The following is a 13066-nucleotide window of genomic DNA, read 5'->3' as shown; positions in this document are numbered from 1 at the left end:
TCATGTCATCTGTAAACAGTGATAGCTTTACTTCTTCTTTTCCAATTCAGATACCTTTCATTTCCTTTTTCTTCACTGATTGCTGTGGCTAAAACTTCCAAAACTATGATGAATAATAGTGGTGAGAGTGGACAACCTTGTCTTGTTCCTGATCTTAGAGGAAATGTTTTCAGTTTTTCAACACTGAGCACGATGTTGGCTGTCGGTTTGTCAATTATGGTCTTTATTATGTTGAGGTAGGTTTTCCATATTCCTACGTTCTGGAGAGTTTTCATCATAAATTGGTGTTGAATTTTGTTGAAAGCTTTTTCTGTATCTATTGAGATGATAATATGGTTAATATAGTGTATCACAATGATTGATTTGCATATATTGAAGAATCCTTGCATTCCTGGGATAAACCACACTTGATTATGGTGTATGATCCTTTTAATGTGCTGTTGGATTCTGTTTGCTAGTATTTTGTTGAGGATTTTTGCATCTATGTTCATCAGTGATATTGGCCTGTAGTTTTCTTTCTTTGTGATATCTTTGTCTAGTTTTGGTATCAGGGTGATGGTGGCCTCATAGAAAGAGTTTGGGAGTGTTCCTCCCTCTGCTATATTTCGGAAGAGTTTGAGAAAGATAGCTGTTAGCTTTTCTCTAAATGCTTGATAGAATTCGCCTGTGAAACCATCTGGTCCTGGGCTTTTGTTTGTTGGAAGATTTTTAATCACAGTTTCAATTTCAGTGCTTATGATTACTCTGTTTATATATTTTTTATTTCCTCATGGTTCAGTCTTGCAAGGTTGTGCTTTTCTAAGAATTTGTCGATTTCTTCAAGGGTGTCCATTTTATTGGCATAGAGTTGCTTGTAGTAATCCCTCATAATTCTTTGTCTTTCTGTAGTGTCTGTTGTAACTTCTCCCTTTTCATTTCTAACTCTGTTCATCTGAGTCTTCTCCCTTTTTTTCTTGATGAGTCTGGCTAGTGGTTTATCAATTTTGTTTATCTTCTCAAAGAACCAGCATTTAGTTTTATTGTTTTTTGCTATTTTTTCCTTTATTTCTTTTTCCTTTATTTCTGATCTCATATTTATGATTTCTTTCCTTCTGCTAACTTTGGGGGTTTTTTTGTTCTTTTTTCTCTAATTGCTTTAGGTGTAAGATTAGACTGTTTATTTGAGATTTTTCTTTTTTCTTTAGGTAGGATTGTATTGCTATAAACATCTCTCTTAGAACTGCTTTTGCTGTATTCCATAGGTTTGGGATCGTCGTGTTTTCATTGTCATTTGTTTCTAGGTATTTTTTGATTTCCTCTTTGATTTCTTCAGTGATCTCTTGGTTATTTAGTAGCGTATTGTTTAGCATCCATGTGTTTGTATTTTTTAAAGTTTTTTCTGTAATTGATATCTAGTCTCATAGTGTTGTGATCAGGAAAGATATCTGATACAATTTCCATTTTCTTAAATTTACCAGGGCTTGATTTGTGACTCAGGGTGTGATCTATCCTGGCGAATATTCCACGAGCACTTGAGAAGAAAATGTATTCTGTTGTTTTTGGATGGAATGTCCTATGTCCATCTTGTTTACTGTGTCATTTAAAGCTTATGTTTCCTTATTTATTTTCATTTTGGATGATTTGCCCACTGGTGAAAGTTGGGTGTTAATGTCCCCTACTATGATTGTGTTACTGTCGATTTCCCTTTTTATGGCCTTTGCCTATGTATTGAGGCACTCCTATGTTGGGTGCATAAATACTTACAATTGTTATATCTTCTTCTTGGATTGATCTCTTGATGATTATGTAGTGACCTTCTTTGTCTCTTTTAATAGTCTTTATTTTAAAGTCCATTTTGTGTGAAATGAGAATTGTTACTCCAGGTTTCTTTTAATTTCCATTTACATGGAATATCTTTTTCCATCCCCTCACTTTCAGTCTGTACATGTTCCTAGGTCTGAAGTGGGTCTCTGGTAGACAGCATATATACGGATCTTGTTTTTGTGTCTATTCAGCCAGTCTATGTCTTTTGGTTGGAGCATTTAATCCATTTATATTTAAGGTAATTATATGTATGTTCCTATTACCATTTTCTTAATTGTTTTGGGTTTATTTATGTAGGTCTTTTCCTTCTCTTGTGTTTCCTACCTAGAGAAGTTCCTTTAGCATTTGTTGTAAAGCTGGTTTCGTGGTGCTGATTTCTCTTAACTTTTACTTGTCTTTAAAGGTTTTAATTTCACCATTAAATCTGAATGAGATCCTTGCTGGGTAGAGTAATTTTGATTGTAGGTTTTTCCTTTCATCACTTTAAATATGTCCTGCCATTTCCTTCTGGCTTGCAGAGTTTCTGCTGAAAGATCAGCTGTTAACTTTATGGGGATTCCCTAGGATGTTTTTTGTTGCTTTTCCCTGGCTGCTTTAATATTTTTTCTTCGTATTAATTTTTGATAGCTTGATTAATATGTGTCTTGGTGTGTTTTTCCTTGGATTTATCCTGTATGGGACTCTGTGCTTCCTAGACTTGATTGACTATTTCCTTTTCCATGTTAGGGAAGTTTTCAACTATAATCTCTTCAAATATTTTCTCAGACCTTTTCTTCCTCTCTTCTTTTTCTGGGACCCCTATAGTTCGAATGTTTGTTCATTTAATGTTGGCCCAGAGGTCTCTGAGACTGCCCTCAGTTCTTTCCATTCTTTTTTCTTTATTCTGCTCTGCAGTAGCTATATCCTCTATTTTATCTTCCAGTTCACTTATCTGTTCTTCTGATTCAGTTACCCTGCTATTGACTCCTCCTAGAGAATTTTTAATTTCATTTATTGTGTTGTTCATCATTGTTTGTTTGCGCTTTAGTTCTTCTAGGTCCTTGTTAAACTTTTGTTGTATTTTGTCCATTCTCTTTCCAAGATTTTGGATCATCTTTACTATCATTACTCTGAATTCTTTTTCAGGTAGACTGCCTATTTCCTCTTCATTTGTTTGGTCTGGTGGGTTTTTACCTTGCTCCTTCATCTGCTACATACTTCTCTGTCTTCCCATTTTGCTTAACTTACTGTGTTTGGGGTCTCCTTTTTGCAGGCTTCAGGTTCGTTGTTGCATTGTTTTTGGTGTTTGCCCCCAGTGACTAAGGTTGGTTCAGAGGGTTGTGTAGGCTTCCTGGTGGAGGGGACTGGTGCCTGTGTTCTGGTGGGAGGGGCTGGATCTTGTCTTTCTGTTGGGCCGAACAGCAACTGGTGGTGTGTTTTGGGGTGTCTGTGAACTTAGTAGGATTTTAGGCAGCCTCTCTGATAATGGGTGGGGTTGTGTTTCTGTCTTGCTAGTTGTTTGGCATGGGGCCTCCAGCACTGCAGCTTGCTGGCCATTGGGTGGAGCTGGGTCTTAGCATTGAGAGAGAGATCTCTGGGAGAGCTCACACCGATTGATATTACCTGGGGCTGGGAAGTCTCTGGTGTTCCAATGTCCTGAACTCGGCTCTCCCACCTCAGAGGCTCAGGACTGACACTGGGGTGGAGCACCAAGACCCTGTCAGCCACATGGCTCAGAAGAAAAGGGAGAAAAAAAGAAATAAAAAATTTGAAATAAATAAAATTATATTGAAATAAAATAAATTATTAAAATAAAAAAATTAAGAAGTAGTAAAAAAAAGAAGAGAGCAACCAAACCAATAAACAAACTCACCAATTATAGCAAGTGCTAAAACTACACTAAGATAAGCATAAAATTCAGAAACAAGTCAGTCGCAGACAGCAAACCCCAAGTGTACAGTTGCTCCCAAAGTCCACTGCCTCAATTTTGGGTTGATTCGTTGTCTATTCAGGTATTCCACAGATGCAGGGTACATCAAGTTGATTGTGGAGATTTAATCCGCTGTTCCTGAGGCTGCTGGGAGAGATTTCCCTTTCTCTTCTTTGTTCGCACAGCTCCTGGGGTTCAGCTTTGTATATGGCCCCACCTCTGCATGTAGGTCACCCTGAGGCTTCTGTTCCTGCCCAGACAGGACAGGGTTAAAGCAGTGACTGATTAGAGGGCTATGGCTCACTCATGCCAGGGAGAGGAAGGGGTATGGTAGTCATAATTGGAATTGTGGGGTAAGCCTGTGGCAGCAGAGGCTGGCGTGACATTGCAACAGCCTGAGGCATGCCGTGTGTTCTCCTGGGGAAGTTGTCCCTGGATCACGGGACCCTGGCAGTGGTGGGATGCACAGGCTCCTGGGGATGGGGATGTGGATAGTGACCTGTGCTTGCCCACACGTTTTTTGGTGGCTGCAGCAGCAGCATTAGCATTTCGTGCCTGTCTCTGGGGTCTGAGCTGTTATCTGCAGTTCACGCCAATCTCTGGAGTTTGTTTAGGCGGTGCTCTGAATCTCGTCTCCTCAAGCACCCCGAAACAATGGTCTCTTGCCTCTTAGGCACGTCCAGACATTTCCCCAGACTCCCTCCCGGCTAGCTGTGGCTCACTAGCCCCCTTCAGGCTGTGTTCAGGCAACCAACCCCAGCCCTCCCCCTGGGATCTGAACTCTGAAGCCTGAGCCTCTGCTCGCAGCCCCGACCCGTCCTGACGGGTGAGCAGACAAGCCTCTCAGGCTGGTGAGTGCTGATTGGCACCAATACTCTGTGAAGGAATCTCTCCACTTTGCCCTCTGCACCCCTGCTGCTGCGCTTTCCTCTGTGGCTCTGAAGCTTCTCCCCCGCCCACCCCCACGCCCCCACCCCCACCACCGTCTCCACCAGTGAAGGGGCTTCCTAGTGTGTGGGAACTTTTCCTCCTTCACAGCTTCCTCCCACTGGTGCAGGTCCCGTCCCTATTCTTTTGTCTCTGTTTTCTCTTTTGCCCTACCCAGATACACCGGTGTTTCTTGCCCTTTGGGAGGTCTGAGGTCTTCTTCCAGAGTTCAGTAGGTGCTCTGTAGGATTTGTTACACATATAGATCTATTTTTGATATATTTGTGGGGAGGAAGGTGATCTCCATGTCATATTCCTCTGCTATCCTGAAGGTCCACCACTAGGACACAGTTTTCAAAAACAACCTACAGCTATGCCCACTCAAAATGTCATAGAAAGTAACTACTTCTTGATTTGGATTTTGTCTTAAGTAAATGGAATGCAATTGTGAATGAAGAAAAGTAATGGAAAATAACTAAGAATTGATGTTTTCCAGTATCAGTGAACTGTGGTCAGCACATTTTGGTAGAAAACACTCTCCTTTGTTTAATTAATAGACACAGCCCCTAACATGGGGTTTCTAGAAAAATCTCTTGGAATAGTAGTTTATTTGAAGTCATTCAAGTGATTGAGCCAAATACTTTATCCTTGAGCGCCCTACATGGCAAAGTTTTGAGGTATCAGGTTTGAAGATCAGGAAGGCAAATTCTGCTTCTGGATGATCTTGCCTATTTGCTTAATGAATCAAATGTTTTTGCGGTACAAATTATGTGTTTGGTAATATATGCGGAAGAGAACCAAGGAAAACCTTGTCCCTGTCTGCAAGGGCATTTAATCTACATGAAGACACTGAGAAAATTATTGACAAATAACAATGTTGCATAATCAAAGGAAATAATAGCATTGTAGAGCATCGTGAGGGGGAAGGAATAATACGTTAACACTGTGGGGATTCGAGGAAGGTTTGGAAGAAAATATGGTAGCGTGGAAGTTGAACTTGAAAGGTGAAGGAAGCTTTCAATAAAAATAGAGGTGGAAAACATTCCAGGATGGAAGAATAATATGAGCAGTGATGACTTTGTAACTTTTAAGTGATTGTTGTGAAGGATCCAATAGTTGTGAGTGGCCAGAAAGATGAGTGTTTGAAGGACACAGGCTCTTAGACGGAAGAAGATATTTGGATCTTCATCTTACAGATGAAAAGGCCAAGTCCAGGTGCCCTGAGTACCAGACCAGGGCTCTCTCTGTGTTAACCTGTGCACACTGAGAGATTGAGGCTATCCAGGCAAGGTAGGGCTGGATTGCACATGGCTGGTTATCTTTCTTTTTCTGGGATCATGGCTGAAAAAGACTTGTCAAGACTAGGTAGCAAAATGTAGTGGGTGGAGTGAGATGATAAATGATTTTTTTAGTAGCTGTCATCAAATTTTCTTGTTGAAACAGCCTACTTAAGTCATTACCTTGAGACACAGCATTAGATGCGATAACCTACTTGGAAAAGTAATCCTCTGTGTCTGCTTCCTTCTATATAAAATGGAGTTAATGACAATATCTACCTCACAGATCACTAAGGCAACAACTGAGAGTATTCATTCATTTCAAGCACCTTGCACAGTGCCAGGAACATGATAAATGTGAAATGAATGTTAGATATCATTATTGTCATTGCCATTGTTGTTGGTGTTTCTAGAAGCTGGAAGAAGAGGAGTGAGGAGAAAATAATACCACCAACAAAAGTATAAACTCTGAATGAGACATGAACAGAAATTTATGGGTGGAGAAAAGCAGAGGGGGTGAAAGAGATGAGAGGAGTTCCTTTCTAGTAGACTAAAGAAAATTGCTAAGAGTGGTTGAGATACTTTGTATAATGAAAATCTAATCAATTTTAACTTACTGGTTTCTAATTCTTACTTTCCAATTGGAAACTAGAAACCAAGTCAAGGGTGACAAGGGGCAAATGTAGTCCAGGAAATTTTCAGAAATCTTCAGGAAGTCCAAGAAGTCAAGAATTTCACTCACAGTGACATGGGGAAGGTAGACCATCAAGGGGTTCAGCCAGAGATCAAGGGGCAACATGACCCTGGCTTTTGCTTTCCCACACCCAGAAAACCAATCCTTTTATTTGGCAATTGACTTATTAAATTCTCAACTGAGAACTCCTGGACTAATGTAAACATTTGACTGGTTAATAATACTTAAGAGTTTTGTTTTCCTATACTTTTTATATTGATACTTTCAATTGTTATTGTATGATTCAATAAAACAGAACCAACTATATTAGTGTCTGTTTCAGTTTCAGTTTTATGGTATGGTGTTGGCTTGAAACAGTGCTCATTGCTAAGTTAGAAATGGATTCACAAGTGCTTTGAAAAGTGCTTTAGGATTTTGAGACAACGGTTATATATCAAGTTTTTTTATTGGGTGGGGGAGGTTATTGGGAAGTATATTGGACTGGAAGTTAGGAGATCTTGAGCAAATTACAATCCAGTTGAATTATAATTTCCTCTCCTCTAAAATAAAGTGAATGCTTATTTTGCAGAGTCATTGGAAAAATAAAATATCTCTGCATAACTAGTCCAGTGCTAGGAACATACCTGCATCAACAAAACAAAACAAAACAAATTTGCATGCATTCTTTCAACAAATGTTTCTTGGCTATTTATCACGTGCCAAGTACTATACTTAGTGATGTGGGCAAAGCAATGAAGAAGGTATTCCTTACCCTTAAGAAGCTCAGTTCTAGTGGGGAGTTAGAAAACACACACACATAAATAAAATAGTTATAACCTTTAATAACTGCATGAAAAAAACCAAAAAGGGGATGAACAGAGGGTGGTATATTTTAGATAAGCTTGATGATTTTACTACTTGCTTATCAAGAGGTTACTGTTTTTGAATGACATAGATTTAAGAGACTATTGTTCTTAAAAGTAAAGTAGCTCATAATATGTATTTATTTTCACCTTTCCTTTCCATTCTAAAATGCCACCTGTTTGGCTTCAGGTGATCTCTGTTGGGTCAAAAATTTCTAATAGTTCAATTACAATGACTTAGTTTTATTGCTGGTCATGAACACATAACGTATATCGCTCTGTCTTCTACTCTGTCCAAATCTGATTAATTATTTTAGCTTGGAAAGGTAAAGAATTAAAAGTTGGGGCAACAAGGGGTTTGGTTGCAGATTGTTAAGAATCATGTGTCAAAGGAAATGTCAGCTTTGTAATTTATGGCCTTTCAAATACTGAAACTTGGCAATTGTCTGAATCTATGCATTTACTAGTATCTCTTTTAGTGGAAGAATAAACCTTCGGTGACTTGAGTCGTCTAAATAACCATTTTATGACTCAAAACAATTCTCTTTTCTCTTATGCGGCAGGTTTGCTTGATTTTTAGAGCTGTTTTAGCCAGGTGATGATTTATATAGAAATCTTTAAGCAGAACACATAGCTCTATCCTTAAAATGTTTTTTGAAGGAAAAGAAAAGCATGCCTAAGGGACTTTTGGAGTTACCTACTCTGATTCTATCTGAGAACTTTTTGTAATAGGAAGTTATAAAGAGAAAAGACAATACTGATTTCCAATTCTGACATAACCAGTTGGGATGGCTATTTCTAAAACCTTCACCCATCTCTTGAGTTGAGATTCAGCTAAGCCTAGCCTCATACAGTGTTGGAGTTGAAAGAGACCTGAGAAGGGTGATTGCTGAAACTGACAAGAGGTCAGAATCTCCTAAGAAGCTTACAAAATATACCCATTCCTGGGTTCTATCCCAGTTATACTAAATCAAATCCTGACAGGGTAGAGCCAAAGAATCTGTGTGTTTATCAACTTCTCATAATGATAAGCAGCTAGATTTGGAAAAATTTTAAAATGCAGTTGAGGACATGGAGGTCCACTGTTTTAATGGGAATTTAAAATATAAAAAGTAAAAGAGGGAGTCATTCATTCACTTATTCTTTTTATAAATGAAGAGCTGTTTTTTTTTGTTGTTGTTTTAGTTATTTTTTGCGGTACGCGGGCCTCTCACTGCTGTCACCTCTCCCATTGCGGAGCACAGGCTCTGGACGCACAGGCCCAGTGGCCATGCCTCATGGGCCTAGCAGCTCTGCGGCATGCGGGATCTTCCCGGACTGGGGCACGAACCCGCGTCCCCTGCATCGGCAGGCGGACTCTCAACCACTGCGCCACCAGGGAAGCCCTGAAGAGCTCTTTTATCATATGTACAGTATTAGGTAGAAGCAGGGGATGCAAAGATGAAAAAATATGATCCCTAACCTCAAATATCAATATTTTTCTTGTTAGCATCAAAGGGACATGATCATGTAAATAAGTATATATACCTATTTACACAGAGCATCAAAGAATGCATTTATTTTTATTTACTCTTTGAAAAAATATGAGTGCAAGTACTATTATTCCCAATCTACTCTTCCTCTTTTTCTACTGCAAGCAGAGATATAACACATGTGATTAGCAAATTTCCTTCATGGGAACAATAGCTTAAATATAAAAGAATAAATGTGAGCAGTTATTTAGTACTAACAATATTCTAGGCACTGTACTTGGTACTTTATATGTGTTAACGTATAATCCTCATTACAACTTTATGAAACAGGGGCTATCATTCTATATTATAACTGATGAAACTGAAGCTTAAGTAACTCGTTCAAAATCACACAGCACGTTGGTAGTAGCACTGGACGTTGAAGTTCAGAGTTAGTGTGCTTATTTACCGCATGATTGCATCTATCTGGAATAAAGAAAAAACAAAAATAATTTCTGGTATGAAAAAATCCAGCGGTATATTTTTGCCAGTGACGAACAATGGTACTCTGACTTTCAACAAGACGGGAAATCATTAGAATAAACTAAGCATCACAAGCCCTTTGTTTCTATTTCCATAATATACACACCACCACCCCCAACCACAAACCGAATAGGGGGAAACAGTACTCTCTGCAGAACCTAGAGAAAAATAAATCACCCTGAGGTTTGACAACAATAAAATTTTCACCGCACACTAATCAAACAGATAGAAAGAGGGCCATGGCATGTGATATACTTAATTAAATCTCTGAGGGAGGAGAGGTAGTTAGCTCATAGAGCTGTACGCTTTACACATGACAAAACCCAGCAATGTCAACAGCATGGAAAAGCTATCGCTCTCACAATGATGAATGCAAAGGCATAGGAGCCTCCGTCTGCTTCTGTTAAATGTAACAGAGCCTGCTTCATGTCAGAAAAATCAGGAGACTTTTATTTGGCAAATGGTGCCTGAGTCCTGTTATTCCTATTAAAACCTACCTCTGTGTGGGGTGAAGCATTCCTCAGGGAATTCTCTTGAGGCTGCTCTGGCAACCAAGAGGACCAGGCAGCTCTTCTTGAGATCAATGCATGAACGTGAGCAGATGAGTATAGACAAATTGCTTCTTTATTCCTTGGAGCCCCTTGGCCATCTGAGGTTCACTTTAGGATATTTTGAAACCTGCTCTCAGACTTTTCTGTGTCTAATGTCCCTTCCATCTTTGTAGTGTTAAACGTGTGAGTATAGTTTGGGAACTATATCTGTCAGGATAGTCTCAGTTTTGCTGCAATAACAAACAACCCTCAAATCTGAGGGCATAAACCCAACTAAGGCTTATATCTTGCTCACGTCACCTGGGCAGCATGGGTAGATGGGGGATGGAGGGCCCCCACTTACTGTAATTACATAGGGACTCAGGCTGAAAGAAGATCTATCTTGGCACGTGCTTTTACAATAACCAGGAAGGAGGAAAAGGGAATGTGGTAACTATACATTGACTCTTAAATCTGTCTGGAAGAAATAAATGTCACTTCAGATTACCTTTCACTGACTAAAGCAAATCACATGACTGTGACTAATTTCAAAGGGAAGGAGGAAATACAGCACTCACATGCTGAAAAGAAATGACATAGACTATACATCCACAGTCCTAATGGAAAAGGACACGTATAGGAGTCATAGACATGCTGGCCAGTGCTGAGAGTGGAGGAGAATTTATGACCTGATCTCCTGAATTCCTAGTTGCTTGATTTAATGGAATGTCCTTTCTTAGGAGTCTTCCTGCACCTGAGCCTAGGGTCAGTCTTGCTATCAAGGATGTTTTCTTCTCTGCAGAACAGGAGGAGAAAGAATTAGGAAAAAAGAATATGGACCATGAATTTCTGAGATGCTTATGTGCTGTTTTTCAGAATAAAAACTTAATAGCTTTTGCCTAAAAAACAAAACAGATGACAGGTGACTGTGTATGTTTCTTGCTCAAGTCTACTCAAGACTCCAAAACCTTCTAAAAGACTGCTCAGGGAATACTTGTGTCACACTGCCCCACATCACTGCTTACTCCGGTCCAGGTGGTCCATATGGATGCAGTTATTAATGGCTGTGGAATGGCATGGTGGCCACAGTTTTATTCTCAATGGCCACCTTGTAGGGCTGGCTCTATTATGGGAATAATTCACCTCTACTGGGTACATTGTCCCAAACAACTGTCATACCACACCAAACAGTGTCTGCCCCATTTCCAAAAGCCATCCTGCTGCAGATATCATGGTTTCTAACTTTGAAGGAGGAGTAGGATATTTCCACAGTGTTCTCACATAGGACAAACACAAGAGAATCTCTTACGTCATTAACAACATTTCTCTTCACTTTTTTTTTCAAACATCTTTATTGGAGTATAATTGCTTTACAATGGTGTGTTAGTTTCTGCTTTATAACAAAGTGAATCAGCTATACATATACATATATCCCCATATCTACTCCCTCTTGTGTCTCCTTCCCACCCTCCCTATCCCACCTCTCTAGGTGGTCAAAAACCACCAAGCTGATCTCCCTGTGCTATGCGGCTGCTTCCCACTAGCTATCTATTTTACGTTTGGTAGTGCATATATGTCCATGTCACTCTCTCACTTCGTCTCAGCTAGCCCTTCCCACTCCCTGTGTCCTAAAGTCCACTCTCTATGTCTGTGTCTTTATTCCTGTCCTGACCCTAGGTTTTTCAGAACCATTTTTTTTTAGATTCCATATATATGTGTTAGCATACGGTATTTGTTTTTCTCTTTCTGACTTACTTCACTCTGTATGACAGACTCTTTGTCCATCCACCTCACTACAAATAACCCAATTTCCTTTCTTTTTATGGCTAATATTCCATTGTATATATGTGCCACATCTTCTTTATCCATTCATCTGTCGATGGACACTTAGGTTGCTTCCATGTCCTGGCTATTGTAAATAGTGCTGCAATGAACATTGTGGTACATGACTCTTTTTGAATTATGGTTTTCTCAGGGTATATGCCCAGTAGTGGGATTACTGGGTTGTATGGTAGTTCTAGTTTTAGTTTTTTAAGGAAACTCCATACTGTTCTCTGCAGTGGCTGTATCAATTTACATTCCCACCAACAGTGCAAGAGGTTTCCCTTTTCTCTACATCCTCTCCAGCATTTATTGCTTGTAGATGTTTTTATGATGGCCATTTTGACTGGTGCGAGGTGATATCTCATTGTAGTTTTGATTTGCATTTCTCTAATGATTAGTGATGTTGAACATCCTTTCATTTATTTGTTGGCAATCTGTATATCTTCTTTGGAGAAATGTCTATTTAGGTCTTCTGTCCATTTTTGGATTGGGTTGTTTGTTTTTTTGATATTGAACTGCATGAGCGGCTTGTAATTTTATAGATTAATCCTTTGTCAGTTGCCTCATTTGCCAATATTTTCTCCCATTCTGAGGGTGGTCTTTCCATCTTGTTTATGTTTTCCTTTGCTGTGCAAAACCTTTTAAGTTTCATTAGGTCCCATTTTTTTTATTATTGTTTTTATTTCCATTTCTCTAGGAGGTGGGTCAAAAAGGATCTTGCTGTGATTTATGTCATAGAGTGTTCTGTCTAGGTTTTCCTCTAAGAGTTTTATAGTGTCTGTCCTTACATTTAGGTCTTTAATCCATTTTGAGTTTATTTTTCTGTATGGTGTTAGGGAGTGTTCTAATTTCATTCTTTCACATGTAGCTGTCCCGTTTTCCCAGCACCACTTATTGAAGAGGCTGTCTTTTCTCCATTGTATGTATATTCTTGCCTCCTTTATAAAAAATAAGGTGACCATATGTTCATGGGTTTATCTCTGGGCTTTCTATCCTGTTCCATTGATCTATTTCTGTTTTTGTGCCAGTACTATACTGTCTTGATTGCTGTAGCTTTGTAGTATAGTCTGAAGTTTGGGAGCCTGATTCCTCCAGCTCCGTCTTTCTTTCTCAAGATTTCTTTGGCTATTTGGGGTCTTTTGTGTTTCCATACAAATTGTAAAATTTTTTGTTCTAGTTCTGTGAAAAATGCCATTGGTAGTTTGATAGGTGTTGCATTGAATCTGTAGATTGCTTTGGGTACTATAGTCATTTTCACAATACTGA

The sequence above is a fragment of the Phocoena phocoena genome, chromosome 13 (genome assembly GCF_963924675.1).
Source record: "Phocoena phocoena chromosome 13, mPhoPho1.1, whole genome shotgun sequence".
NCBI lineage: Eukaryota > Metazoa > Chordata > Mammalia > Artiodactyla > Phocoenidae > Phocoena > Phocoena phocoena.
This window is presented reverse-complemented; position numbering follows the sequence as displayed.